Genomic DNA, 16,323 nt, shown 5'->3' with positions numbered 1-16,323 from the left:
TATTTTTGGCAAACGGATTTTTTGAAAGTCAAATTCCAACGAGATGAAACTACCCCTCAAATATTACCAAGTTATATAATAATATCGCCATATTGTTTTTTCTCATGCTGACATAAATGTGAGAAAATTTTATCCAGTTTGTATGTTAATGGAAATTCTTGCTTTGCTTTATCATCACCATTACATTAAATGATTAATTCGAAGCGAACGAAGTCGCGGATACACGTTAGTTAATAATATACGGAAAGTCCCCATTTTACAATACAGACAGTAATTAACTATCAATCAAGATGGTAATGATAAAAATTCGACAACACAAAGGTTAACAACAATAATACAAAGTAAATCTACTATAAATACAATAAACTACAATATTAAATAAAACATCACAAATTAATAATTTCACTATACAATCAAAGATCTAATTTTTGATGAAAGCCCAGATAACATACAATTTTAGTAATTTTCTTTAGAAAGTTTTAATTTTAAACATGTTCAAATCCTGCCAATTTTCAAAGTAATTTCTTTGTACACGCATCGACCCCTACACCAAAATTATCCTAACGATTTCCAATAGAAACTTTTCCAAATTTCCACCGTCCAAACTCACATCACGCGATCCGTTGCCCACTTTTAGCCCTCAAAAATTATACCCAGCTTCCTGTTGCTCTCTATTCCGCACCGGCCGAAAATTATCCAACAAATCCACGTCGCACATCGGCTTCGAAGGGCTTCGGCATCGCTCGGATCGATTCGGCCGGGTTCGTTAGAGCCCAGAGAAACCTGCGGGAACTCAAAACCAGCAGGAACAGTAAGGAGCCCAGCTTTAGAGCGCTCTAACGGCTCCGACCTTCCGCTATCGGTGTATCGATTTCCTGCACACGTTGGAGTACAATTCAAATGCATTATTATCGGCCGGAGGGACTCAAATCTAATTTTTTGCAGTATTAACCTCACTAACTCATATCTAAAGCGTAATAATGAGTCTGAAGCTCAGCTGAAAGACGTGGGACATTAGAAAATGAGGAGAGTGTGAGTTGTTTTGTAATCGTGATGGACCAAGAACTGTAATAAGTAAAAACATGAGATTTAAACAGTTTTGTTTGGTGCTGTATAGTGTGTTTGTGGTTGAAATTGTGCCCTATGCTTCTGCTAGCCCTTCGCCAATAAAAAGAAGTAAGTAGTAAGCTTAGTAGATATAGATTAAATGATTTATTTATTGGAAGAATTATGTAAGTTTGTGTGTATTTATTTTGTCAGAAGCAAAGAGCCTTTTTGACGTGCTAAATTCTATATGTAAATGATTATTAATACTAAAATGACACTAAGAGGTAAATGAACTCTGTTTATGTTTAAAGAAAAGCTTAATAACTATTTTTTATTGGAAAAGCTAATATTAGTTGTTGTTTTAGTATTTGCATTGTTTTATCAATAGTTTTTTTATTAATTTATACAAAAACAAAGTGGAAAGAACTGTAAGAAATGCCGAAGGGTAACTAGGGGCTTTAGTACCTAGTATTTAGGAAAATTTATATTTTTTATACCTTTAGTAAAAAATTTCAATTAAATCTCTTGGAGAAATGATGTAGAATTTGGCTGTTTGGTTGTCAGAGAAAAGACTATATTTTTTGACTTTAGTGAGGGGTAGATTTATAATTTCTGAAATACCATGATTATTAACAATAAAATAATGTTATAAACAAACTATATTTTACTGTATTTGGATTGTTTGATATTATAAATAAAAATAAAACATTGATTTAGGAAAACTAAAATGTTTGTTATATTTTTTAATTTCTTCCCTTACTAGTATGATAAAAGAATTAAATGGTACCTATATTGGGCACTGATTTGGTACAAACAATAATAGAATATTTTTATTCTAGCGTAAATTTCTGAAATTTTGAGGGTATAAATATGTTTATACCGGGTGTTTTTTGAAAGTTGTCCACCCCTATAATTTTTGTTATGTTTTTCAAACAAATAAATGAGATAAGATATGTTAGTATATGATATAAAGCAGGATTTATTGCTGTAGTTATGTGCTATAGACATTTCCTGTTTTACCGGAAATGAGTACAACTTTTGATTTTTCAATAATAACCTCGGTATTTTTTTGACATTCTTAATATAATGACATATTATATGTCAACTTTTGACATTTTGGCTTATAAAAAATAGTATCTAGCTATTTTTTAAATTTCAATTTATAGTGCAGTGACAATTTGACACGAGTAAGTATGTGGTACCAAATTATTCGTAAAAAAATGTCCCATTTAAAAAAATTGAGATATGATTAAAAATACGATTTGGACAACTTTTAACCGGCCAGGAAAGGAAACGAAATACCTCGATCAAATCTAATTTTCCAAGGTTCCTTGATTAAAAATTATTGTTTTTAACAACACAGTCATAGAACTCTAGATTGAAATTTAAAATGCTATTTTTTAAACGAAATTGTGAAAAGTTGACATATGAAGGGTCCATGGGAAAACAACCCAAGTTCGTCAACAAAGTTGAAGAGGTAATATTTTGGCCAACTGTATAACAAACAATTTAAATGAAATAAAGAAACCTACGTTGTGTTAAATATTTTTTTTATTGTGATTACCTCGGATGCGCCCGACAGAAGCAATATTTGGGAAATTTGAGGAGAATAGGTTATATAAATAGAAAGCTAAATTTGTAAATAGCTCTACTTATTTTATTAAATAAAATGAATGGAGTGTCGTTCTCTGCTTGGAATTCACGAGTAAAAGAGCACGGCATAGAAAACCCCGATCATTGCATTATTCCAGAGAATCTAACTATGCTGTCTATGTATGAAACTTTATAAAAGTCCTTAATAAAATATAGAAACTATCCTCATACCTAGGTTTATAGTTTAATACATCCAAATATGCCACATTTATATCGTTCAAAACTGAAGAGAGTTAGTTTAACGGGTCCCCACCCGGTAGGTACGAAGGCCCTTGTTGCGGACTCGACGCTAAAGTTGAAGGTTTGGTGCCAATATCTTTAGAAATTATACTATATATTAGAATCTTTATACATTATTCTATTTAATGCTTTTGCTTGCCCTTTTGCGAGCTAAGATATTCACCCATGCACGGTCGAAAATTGTTAGTACACTCAACAAGGCCCTTATTCTCACACTGAACCACAAACATCGGCACGTAGGAACAGTAAACGATTTTATTTAGATTACTTTTAAACTAAAATTATTTACAGTATAAATAGATTCCATTAAATTCAAATTCAAATTTCTTTATTAGACCCCCATTAAGTTTTACAGAATAATATTAGTATTAATAAATGTGTGTCTAAAGGGATCGCACCGCGATTAAAAACCCGATACAATGGCACAAAGTGCCAGAGTGGTGCGACCCCAAATACAAAATAGAAATAAATTAAATTACAAAAATAAACAGAATTAAAGAAATTAAAATTATATAAAAAAAGTGAAAATATAATTTTATCAGGGACGAGCGGAGATAAGAAGAGAGGCATAATGAAACAGTGTAAAAACCGGAACAGCAACCAAAGACACAGAGATTTCACAAATGTTTACGAATTTAGTAAATCATTTTTAATTTGTTTTTTATAATCTGTAAAGGATTGAAATTTAAAGTTATTAGAAATATTATTCCACAAATGTGGCGCCATGAAACTGAGATTTTTGGAAGTTAGCTGTTCGGTGTTGAGGAATTTTAAAATAATGCACTTGTCTAGTCGAATGATCATGGTCAATGTAGTGAAACAATGAGAACAAATAGGGAGGCTGCTCTGTAGTTAAAATACGATAAATGATTGTCATTAAATGAAATTGTCGTCTGTTAGTCATGGATAAAATAGATAAATTTTTAAGATGTGGCGTTTATATGATCTCTAAAAGGAATGTTAAAAGAAAACTGTAGACACGAGTTTTGAAGTATTTGGATTTTTCTAGAGAATCTAGCGTTTATGGATGTACCATAAACAACATCGCCGTAATCAAATAAAGATAAAATAAGTGTGTCACATAATTGATACTTAGTCTTTGATGGTATATATTTCTTAAGAGACGAACAATTCTTCAACTGTATATAAGCAGCCTTTAATTTAGTAGTTATATGTGCCTGAAAAGAAAGCTTCGCATCAAAATAGACTCCAAGATTTTTAGTCTCTGTAACAATGGGTATCGCAACATTATCTATATGGATATTCATGTTACCAGCCGTATTTGTAATCACTACCAAATACTATAACACAAGATTTCCCGGCATTTAATTTCAAATTATGATCCAGAGCATATTTATTAATTTTATTAAGATCATCCTAAATTGTGCCAAATTATTAGTATTAGTAAAATGTTATATTTATACATTCTCAGATGAAATAAATTTAATACAGAATATTACAACAGAAAAATGAAATATATGCTCTAGTTAATATTAGCGTTATATTAGTTAAATAATGAGAAAACATTTACTTTACCTTTAATAACATTCTTGGTCACAAAACTTACAAACAAAATAACATCAATGCGTCTCGAACGGTAGTTTAAAAGCTATTATTTAACAAGTATTATCTCTGGTCGTCGCCTGATTTCCCTCTCCCTAGTTTGTGAATAATATTTTAAATATCAATAATTTTATTTATGTATACAGAGTGTCTCAAAAAATAAATGTTTTGAATTTAAAGAAATATGTCTATTTTTAAATAGGCGGTTCATTTCAGTGCAATTTAAAAATTAAAAGTTGTAGTCATTTCCGGTGAAACAGGAAGTGACCAAAAGTAATTGAATGCGTCAGTAAATTCTGATTTATGGCATATACTAACATACCAAATCTCGTTTTTTATCTGAAAAAGTTGTAAGGATGAGCCATTTTTGGAAAACATCCGGTATTTATAAAATTTTGAATTTACATTTGTTATTTACGAAAGAAAAAAATGATATACTAGGTAGTAGATTTATTATTAAATAATGATAAATCATTGTTTCAAGTTCTTCAAAGCGTTTAAGTTGTGTTAGTATAGTTTCCATACCTTTTTCTTGTTCCATGCTGTATTTATGTTTCAAATAGCACCGAACCTTTTTGCCAACTCCTCAACCATCAAACCAACTAAGTGGCAAAAACTGTAACAAATGCGAGGGAAAATTAGACAGTTTTACTAGTATTCTTTGAATTTATGTTTCTTATATACCGCAAAAAGTATGTTATATAAATGCCTCAGAAAAATAAATGTATTTATGCTTTCTCTGAAAGAAAGCTAATATTAGATGACGTATCCAGCTATACAGGGCGAGTTTTTAATTTGAGATATCTTTGAAATATATTTAAAAGGAATAATTTGTCTTTTTTATTAAGAATTTATGTTCTGTGGTATTTTTGATGATTAAGCTGTTTTGGAGCTACTCAGAAGCTGTTTTCAATTGTATTCTAATCTAAGTGGCAATTGTAAAGCAAAATAAAAACACTAAATCACCACAATACACCAAAATACTTTTACTCTTACACTGGACGCGCGTTTCGCTAACCATGTTAGCATCATCAGCAGGTGATTATAAACTAAAGTACAATCTACAAGTTGAGCGTTTATATACTCGCCCAGTAGGCACCGAGTAGGCGTAGCAAAATCTAGCCAACCGAGTCAGAGCCCACTGAGCGTAACAGTTATTTCCGCCACTAGAGTAGTAGGAACAAAGAACTTGAAGGAATTGGACCGTTGTCTCTGTTCATACTATCTTTACATTTATTAATTCTGATGCTTTCATATGCATTTAATTGCCTGTAATTTGAGACTTGTTTCATTAATTTTAAATTATTAAGATCTATACAATGTTCATTATCAACAATATGTTCAGCAAGGCAAGATTTATCCGGTCTACCATATCTTATCTGAGCTAAATGTTCTTTAAATCTAGTTAATATTGATCTTCTAGTTTACCTAACATATTTCTGATTACAATCTTTACAAGAAATTTCATAAATACCCGACCTTTCCAGTGGAGGTGTTTTATCTTTTGGATTACCTAATAATTGTTGTAATTTATTATTAGCACTATACACAAGTTTATAATTGACATTCTTAAAAATTCCTTTTAGACCATGGGATAACTCTCTATCAAACGGTATCGAAAAATATTTAGACGTATCTTTCTTCACTTGAAAAGTCGAATTTTCAGAAATCATTAACCTATACCTACGTTTTCTAATTAATTTATCAACTAGTGAAGGAGAATATCCATTACACTCAGCTACATTCCTAATGTAATCTCTTTCTATTTCATATTTTCGTTGGAAAGTGGGAAACTAAGTAACCTATGAACTAAGAAATTTAAACTAGCCATTTTATGTTCAACACTATGATGTGATTCATTAGGAATATATCTGCGTGTGGTCGTATTTTTCCTATAGATATCAAATGCCAGGCAATTATTAGTATTTCTAATAACTAATACATCTAGAAATGGTAATCTGTCGTTGTTCTCAATTTCATGCGTAAATTTAATGGAAGGAAAACGATTATTTAACTTAGAAATAAAATTATCTATAGTGTCTGAATGTGTGTCAAAAACAGCAAAAATATCATCCACATACCTAAACCATACTCTTGGAAAATACTCAAACTGATTCTTAGCCTCCACTTCAAACCTGCTCATGAATAAATTAGCCAAAAATGGAGACAATGGATTACCCATTGCTGTACCTTCCCGCTGTTCAAAAAAGTTGTTATTAAATTGAAAACAATTTTGTTTCATACATAACGATGTAAGTTCAATATATTCAATCACAGTTTTGTTGTCGAGACCATTTGCGTTCAGTAATTCCTTCAAGTAGCCCAAAGTATGTGGAATTGGAATTGGTTGATAAAGAGCATTGTATAGATCTTAATAATTTAAAATTAATTAAACAAGTCTCAAATTACAGGCAATTAGATGCATATGAAAGCATCAGAATTAAAAAATGTAAAGATAGTATGAACAGAGACAACGGTCCAATTCCTTCAAGTTCTTTGTTCCTACTACTCTAGTGGCGAAAATAACTGTTACGCTCAGTGGGCTCTGACTCGGTTGGCTAGATTTTGCTACGCCTACTCGGTGCCTACTGGGCGAGTATATAAACGCTCAACTTGTAGATTGTACTTTAGTTTATAATCATCTGCTGATGATGCTAACATGGTTAGCGAAACGCGCGTCCAGTGTAAAAGTAAAAGTGTTTTGGTGTATTGTGGTGATTTAGTGTTTTTATTTTGCTGTGTAACACCAAAGGTTCCAACCCTCAACTGTAATGGCAATTGTAAACCAAGAATTTGTATCTTACTTTAATACAAACATTGTCTTACAACGCCCAAGCAGAGCTGTTTTACCAAAAACAGTTAGGAAGAAATTTAAAACTGCCAAAAAAGCAAAAACCCCAATGCCTTAATTTTTGAATACACAACTGTGGTGTTGTCAAAAGTAACTATCAATTCGAGTTGTCAAAGATTGCCTAGAGAAGCTGAATAAAATAGGCAAAATAAATAAAGTCCTCCTACCGTGGGTGCCAACCCACCAAGGGATAGAGGGCAATGAAAAAGCAAACAATTTAGCTAGAAAAGGAGCGAACACTTTACTAACTGCACCAGAACTGTTCTGCTTTCCAAGTGGAAACCAACTTAAAAGCGGAACTCAAGAACCTGGAAGACTCCATCCATAACCTGGAATAGGAATCCTCCAATAATAAGAACCTATTTTGAATAGCCCGAAACGAAGAAATCCGATAGAGGATAGGAATAGAGGGATCTTTGGCAACCGACATCGAAGCCCAACAACTTATGTGGTACGGACATGTCCAGAGGATGGATGGCAGCCGACTTCCAAAACAAATTTGGCAATGGATATACCAACATCGAAAAAAACGTGGAAGACCTAAGAAGACTTGGAAGGAGGGTGTCACAAGAGCAATGAGTGCCAGAAATCTAAGCGAGGGACAATGGAACGATCGGAAGATGTGGAAGTTAGGCATCGGACAACGTCGCAAGACGTTATAGGCCGATATATGTATAACTCCAGAATCAATAGATTATATAAATTTGTTAAATGTTCGTTTGCATTTTTTTTTCTTTTTGTCATGTAGAATGTAGAATGTTTAGGAGGAGAGATAATCACCGCGACCTTATAGATCTATTGTGTGTTCCTCTTTCTTGAGTTATAACGAGTTATAACTCATCATACAGACTCAGGGCTTTAACAAAAGTCAGTATCTGAGACGGCTCCACTCGACAGCTATCCATCGCCGATATCAGCCAAAGTTCATGACACGAATGGTCGTCGTCTCGGCGCACTCAGTGATAAGGTGTTCTGGTGTTTCCCCATTTTCCCCACAGAATCTGCATTCGCCGTTGTTTCTCAGCTTCAGCCTACTAAGGTGTTCGTTGAGGAGACAGTGTCCTGTTAGAAACCCCGTGACAATCCGAAGATTATTTTTACTTAAATCAAGGGAAACTTTTGATTTTTCTCGGTCGTAAGTTCTGAGGAACTTTTTCGAGTGTCTTAGACCGTTGGAGGACACCCATTCCAAGTTACGGATGGAGTCTTACAGATTTTTCAGTTCCGATTTCAGATCGTTCCCGTTTGGAAAACAGAACGGTTCTGGTCCAGTTAGTGGAGTGTTCGCTCCTTTTCTAGCTAGATCATTTGCTTTTTCATTACCTTCTATTCCTTGGTGAGCAGGCACCCAGAGTAGGAGGACTTTATTTTCTTTCTTTTTGTCATATACGCACTTTGTGTCTTAATATGGGGGCCCCCCATACGCTAAAATAAATAAATAAATAAAACCTCAGTAGATTAAAGCTAAAAAATAACGTCGAATGCAGATTCTGTGAGGAAAATGAGGTACCACCAGAAAACCACCAAAAAAGTGTGACAATTATATATTATATAAATTAAAAATAAAATAATTTTTGATTAAATTTTATTTTTTATTCAGTTTAAATCGAACGAACAATATCATTTATGAAATTTAAACTATTTTTTGACGCTTTAAAGTATATTTATGTTTAAAATTGCGCCATACTTTTTGATGGCCCTTCATCTATAAAAAGGAGCAAGTGGCAAAAACTGTAACAAATGTGACGGAAAATTGAGACAGCTCTAGTAGTATTTTTTGATTTATGATTTTTGTACGGTTAAAAAAAGTGTTCTATATATACCTGTTGGAGAAATGATGTGGATTTTCGTCTTTTAGTTTTGTCAGAGACAAAGGTGGTGTTATTATATGACGCGTTAAGCTTTATATTTATTTGAAAATGAAAAAAAAAAACTATTGTAGCTTTGTGTTACCGTAATTGTATTTTATAAAATATAATGCACATATTACACAGATATCCATTTCATGGATATAGTCTAATGTATGATAGAAGACTCTCTATTTTGATTAAATATGTTCATATATGAATCTGTTTAGACAAATTACTATAAATAGACAAATCTTAAGTTTTTTTAAAGGAAAACAAAAATTCTGTGCGTTGAAAGGTATAAAGTGCATAATTTGTGGAATTTACAACAAAAATATAATATAAGACATATCTCTTCATAACTTGGTAGTTTGGACGCTGTTAAATGCAGTTGTGCCTGTCTGACGGTTATTTTGTGTCTAGATTATATAGATTATACAGGGTGTTTCAAAACAAATGCGAAAAACTTCAGGGGGTGATTCCTTGTTCAAAATAAAGGGTAGTTTGCTCCATAAATCTTGGGTCAAAAGTCAACCATTAGGGAGATATCGCGGTACAAAGATGGCGGAAAAATAATGTTTTAATTTTTTATCTTGAAAACCAAAAGAGATAGATTAATGAAATTTTATGGAAGCATTACTGTTATGAAAACACACTTTCTGGTAACTTTCTTTCTTTCTTTATCACTATTTTAAAATGAGTGGAAGGGGTTGAAATAAACTACCCTTATCATTCATGTTAACGAAATTTAAAGAAAAATCTTATCAAACACATGCAAAAAAAAATAACTTGGATAGGTAGTTTAGTTTGTTTAGAAATTTTTATCTCTTGTGTTTTTTTGATAAAACTCACCGATTTGAAATTAAAAAATAAAATGTAAACGTAAAAATGTCAGACTCCTTTTTTTACGCAATTAAATAGATCATAAAAAGGCTTTGAAATAATTAATTGATCGTAAGATAATAACGTATTGCAGTAGAGTAATGTCAAATAAAATAATAAGGGTTCATAGTTTCATAGTTGTCGATTTTCGAAAGAAATCAGTACCTGTATATTATTTCGTATATTTTTCATTTTATTGATTTTATAGAATTAAAATGTTGTATCCTATGTTTGCTGTCTCACAATGTACCGTTTGTGTCCGGGAAGGGTTCATAGTTGTCGATTTTCGAAAGAAATCAGTACATGTATATTATTTCGTATATTTTTCAATTTATTGATTTTATGGAAAGCACTGTTCATTAAAATGTTGTATCCTGTGTTATAGGGCTTGTTTCTCTCTACAATTTCCTGTCTCACAATATACCGTTTGTGTCCGGGAAGGGTTCATAGTTGTCGATTTTCGAAAGAAATCAGTACATGTATATTATTTCGTATATTTTTCAATTTATTGATTTTATGGAAAGCACTGTTCATTATATATCCTAAAACAGCGGCCGACTAGATTTTTTCCTAAAAAAATTACAGCAGCCCACTAGATTCTTCTAGACATGTAATGCTTTACATTTTATTTTTTAATTTCAAATCGGGGAGTTTTATCAAAAAAACACAAGAGATAAAAAAGTTTCTAAACAAACTAAACTATCCAAATTATTTTTTTTGCATGTGTTTGATAAGTTTTTTCTTTAAATTTCGTTAACAAGAATGATAGGGGTAGTTTATTTCAACCTCTTTCACTCATTTTAAAAAAGTGAGAAAATTACCAGAAAGTGTGTTTTTATAACTTTTAATGCTTCCATAAAATGTCATTAGTCTATCGCTTTTCGTTTTCAAGATAAAAAATAATAACATTATTTTTTCGCCATCTTTGTACCGCGATATCTGCCTAATGGTTGACTTTTGACCCAACGTTTATAAAGCAAACTACCCTTTATTTTGAACAAGGAATCACCCCCTGAAGTTTTTCGCATTTGTTTTGAAACACCCTGTATACAGGATGGTCCGAATTGTATTCCGGAAACTTCGACAGCAAATTCTGCATATAAAAATAAGTAAAAAAGTTCGTATAAATGTATGTCCAAAAATGCTTGGTTTCGGAGATACAGGTTTGGGTTGGGTTTTTTTCTGAACTAAGGATATTTGGATTTTAAATTGTCAGTATGACTCCTACTTGTAGAGGGCGCCACTGACATATTTTTTACTGGTTTGAAGAGTAATAACTTTTCGTTCGTACCTGTGTAAAACTACTGAGTAAAAAAATATACATTTACGACGTTAGTAGAGGTAGATGGCCGATTCTACGCCGGTGGAGGTGGAGGAGGAGGCGTTATGTGACGTCATCAGGTAAGAATAGTTAAAATACGCTAATAAACAAGAATAAACAGGTTTAAACAGAAAACAACAGCTTTAAAACAGAAATAAACGAGTTTGAACAAAAAAATGTCAGTTGTAAGGTCTGTTGTAATAAGCTAAAAAGCGATTCAAAGCAGTTCAAAAGCGGTTCAAAGCGGTTCAAACCTGTTTATTTTTATTTATTAGCGTATTTTAACTGTTCTTACCTGATGACATCACATAACGCCTCCTCCTCCACCTCCACTGGCGTAGAATCGGCCATCTACCTCTACTGACGTTTTTTACGTAAAAAAGGTCTCTTGGATTGATCTCCAGATCTCTAGATCAATCTAAAAACTGGGTTTAAAACATTTTTATTATTTCCAAAAATTCTGTGTCAATTTTCAAGGTAACTATGTATATACATAAATAAAATTTATATTGCACACCAACATATAACGAAATGAAAGAGCCCTTAGACTGCCATTCTCACTTTGGAAAATATACATAAGTGGGGACGGTCTCGCTGAAATAGCCCTCAAGAATTATACAATGGCCGAAATCCAAGTCCGGAATGGTATGAATAAGAAATGAAGCAATTACTTGACATTCGACAAAAACTTCACGAAAAATGGAAAAGGAATGACGTGGCGTTATCGTGGAAAATCTGGTCGGATTAACTTGAGAGAGATTTTCTCAATAAATTTTATTTTTAAATAAATAAACAATAGTTTAAAAAATGTCTATACCTCTGTGACGGATTCATCTCTCCAAAAAGATACCATGGGTATTTCACCACTGTAAGAAAATCTACAAAATAAAATAGTTATTTTTTGTAAACACTGTTGAATTGTTAATCCAACGGAGACTAATTGTCAGCAGTGGCTTACTAATAAACAATTTTGCCTAACGGACAAAAAAAGCTTAACGTTTCGGAAAATATATCTCTTTCCGTCGTCGGAAGTAAAAAAACATAAAGAACAAAGAAAAAACTATTTAAAATATCTAAATGTAACTATTCGAGGACACTTTAGTTTTTTTAAAACATATACGTCTACAAAAAACGTTGACGTTCTCTTAAAATGACATTATATCAAGTTAAACTTCAAAATTAACAATTACTACTTGATAACAATTACTTAATAAGGTAAAACCAAAAAGTACTTACATCTACAGATGCATGAGAATTACATTTATTTTTATTAGATTGTATTAAAAAAGCCTCTTATATTTTTCTTTTAGAGGCTATCGCTTCTTTCAATATAATTTTTGCATTGTTAAAATCTACCCTATGCCCTGTGTTCCATGAATGCTGACAAATCTTAGATTTGTAAAAGTCGCCCTTTCTCAAATAATCTTTATTCTCTTTAATTCGAACATTTAAGGGTCTAGATGTTTCAATAATATAAAATTTATCACATTCACACAGTATTTTGTATATTACATTTTTGCTTGTTGTCCAGGTTTTATTGGTTTAGTGTGTCTTAAAATTTAAAATGGATCTAAGTGTATTTTGTATTTTGAAAGATGTTCGTGTGTTATATTGTTTTCCTACTCTTCTTTTTTTCCGAAACGCCTCGTATGTATGGAATTGTAAGTTGTATATATTGTGTATTATTATCATTGTGTGTATTCTGTCTATGATTTGGGGTTCGTATGTTGTTTAATGTTTTGTCAATAAAAAATGGTGGATAGTCGTTTTTTATTAATGTATTTTTATGTGGTTTACATCTCTGTTTAGTGAATTGTCGCCTGAACATATTATTTTTGCCCTATCATGTAAACCTTTTATATAGTCTATAAAATGAATAATAACTTTGAATTTTGACCGTTATTTTTTACCAACATGGCAAATATAAAATCCCTCTGTCAAGAAAGTTACTGATATTCTTTAAATTGAGTGCCTGAACGAATCAGATAGGTAACTCTTTTTACTTTCGTGAAATAGAAAAGGAAAATAATAAAACAAGTGACAGTTCTTACTCGACTTCCAAAAATCAACACGAAATGTCATAATTGTCAAAAGTAAAATGTCATCAGCTTTTGACATTTCTAATTATCAGACCAATGGCGTCTCTAATAGAACAGCTTCGGAGCCAGATTTATGACGTCACGCTAGTTAGATACTACGGATTAATAAATATGTTGTAGAATACATAGAAAACATAATTATTCCTCGTATTTTTGGTTGTACGAAAACGTTTTTTTAAACCAAAAAAAATAATGAAAAACCAAATGAAAACAGCGTTTTTACAATAATAATCAGCGTTTTTCCTGAACCTAAATCCCAAGAAAATCAAAAATTTTAAAATAATTTTACATATAAAATCACAGCGATCTTTATTTCATAGCTATCGCTGATGCCTTTTTTTCTATGATATTGTATTATTTGCAAATATAATTTTTCGAACATTGATACTTGCAAAATATACATATAAATTTTGTGAATGCAAATAATAATACATCACTATTAGTAGATATTGAGCGTTTTTTTGTTAAATTAGATCTATTTTCAAACCCCAAAATTTAAAATATATTTTACATTTTACCCATTATCTTATGTACCTATTCATTATTTGTATTTTGTAAAACATTTGCTGCATTTGTATGGTTCATAGTTTATTTGCCAAAGTATTTATTACTATAAATAGGTATATATATTGTAGTTATTAACTGTATATTATGTATATTTCATGTAAACTATGTATATCATTTTTAAAATACAAACCAAAAATACGAGGAATAATTATGTTTTCCATGTATTCTACAACATATTTATTAATCTGTAGTATCTAACTAGCGTGACGTCATAAATCTCGCTCCGAGGCTGTTCTATTAGAGACGGCATTACGTCAGCATGGCTGCAAGTTGCCTAACCTAATAAAATAAACACTAGAAAAGCCCGCGGGAACTGTCAAATTCAAAGTTATTCGTTTCCCAGACTATAACACATTTTTTTAACACTTATACTGTGATTAGATCATAAAGTAACTAAAATAAAAGAGTGTTTGAAAGGTTGTCTAACTTAGCCATAATGTTGCATAGTTCAGTTAGGGCTCCAAAGCGTCGCCACCTGCTACCTGACACGTGTCATTACAAGATTGACAAGTGACAGCAAATTACTTGTATTTTGCAATTGTTTACAATTTTGTTTTGAATTTTAGAATTTTGTTATTATTTTGTGTAGCATAAACTTTGTTTGTTTGTTTTGTGTTTGTGCATATAGAAATTATGGAGGAAGTTTTATTTCCCGAGAAACCAGAGACCTTATTATTTCTCTATGATTTGAACTTTATGTTTTGTGCTGTGTGTTTTGCCGTCATCATGTAATATTTTGTTCAGCCGATGATGTGATTTGAACACGATCCCGAAAAGGGTAGAAGCAAGTTCGATCTGTAAAGACATTGCCCATCTCTGAACTCCGTGAACGTAAAATGAACTCTAACTATAAATTCGCGCCTTCATTTTATAGTGTTGAACACTTGCTACCTCAACTGAACTTCAACTGCTGAGTTTATAAATCCAACTTAAGGTGAATTAATTTTTGATGATGTCTTATTTAAATATTTATCTGTTATAATAGAATAGATTGCAAACCCTGCGATCTTATATGCTTTGTTAGTGGCGTTGTTAAATACGTTTTATAATACTATAGGTTAATCGAGGGGTAATCCGCTGGTGTAACTTGGTGGTGTACAAGATGTTGGCATTTTTGGCATTTTCGTGGTGTTATTGGTATTAGTACTAAATTATTTAGCATTACTTTGGCATTAGCGTACAGAAATTCATCAGCGGTTTACCCCTCGAGGTTAATTCAGCATATATGTATATGTCTTATATTATCAAATTTAATTTAGCATTTAACTTAAGCATTTGAAAAGTGTACAATAGTTTATACTTTTCAAATATTCCGTTTTTAAAACTAAATTTTCATTATATTTTTTGCAGTTTTAATTTCCTTATATTTTTAAAAATACATAAAATTTTATATTTATATTTAAACTGCCTGCCTTTTTTGTGGTAGGCAATGCAGATACCTATTTTACCGATTACGTCTGTCATATTTCGATTAGTTCAGTTAGGGCTCAAGGGTGCGCTACAATCGATCCTCGTTAAACGTGTTGCCTACTTTTGACTATGGAAATGACAACTCTTTTATTTTATATTTCTCTATGGATTAGATGTATCAGGGTGTTTGTAGACGTATCTGTTTAAAAAAAACTAAAGTGTTCTGAAATAGTTGATATTTCAGTTGTTCATTCAATTTAGTAGTTTCTTTCTTTGTTCTTTGTGTTCTTTTGCTTTCGATGATGGAAAGAGATATACTTTTTTGGAAAAAACTATAGTATCTTGGTTAAACTTTTCTTACTCTATAGAACCGATAGACACTTTATAGATTCTTTTCGCAATTCATCTCAATTTACATAGTAACATCAGGTTTACGATTGAAAAAGAGAAACTTGTCAGAAAAACTCTTATCAGTAAAAACGATGGATCTATTAGCATTATATTCAAAGCATTTCGGAAGCATTTAAAATTGGCATAGTTAAAATATTGTCATCGAGCAAGCACTATAAGAAGGGTAAGGGGAAAAACAACGATGTCCATTTTACAGAAATTTTTAAGTAATTAGCTTAATCTGTTGAGAATACCAAGTTCCAAACACATGTTAAATTGCAATCGAATATAACAAATAATGCCCAAATAACGTAGAATAAAGAATGTTTAGATACCTACAATAATTTATATTTTTCAAAGTAAAAAAAAACATATTTTTACATTTTATATACAGCATTGCATCGACTTGACTTTCTAATCACAATTCTATTCGTATCCCACTTAAACTTTTTG

The sequence above is a fragment of the Sitophilus oryzae genome, unplaced genomic scaffold (assembly GCF_002938485.1).
Source record: "Sitophilus oryzae breed Bouriz unplaced genomic scaffold, Soryzae_2.0 scaffold_1902_pilon_pilon, whole genome shotgun sequence".
NCBI lineage: Eukaryota > Metazoa > Arthropoda > Insecta > Coleoptera > Curculionidae > Sitophilus > Sitophilus oryzae.
Note: the sequence above shows the minus strand (reverse complement) of the source record.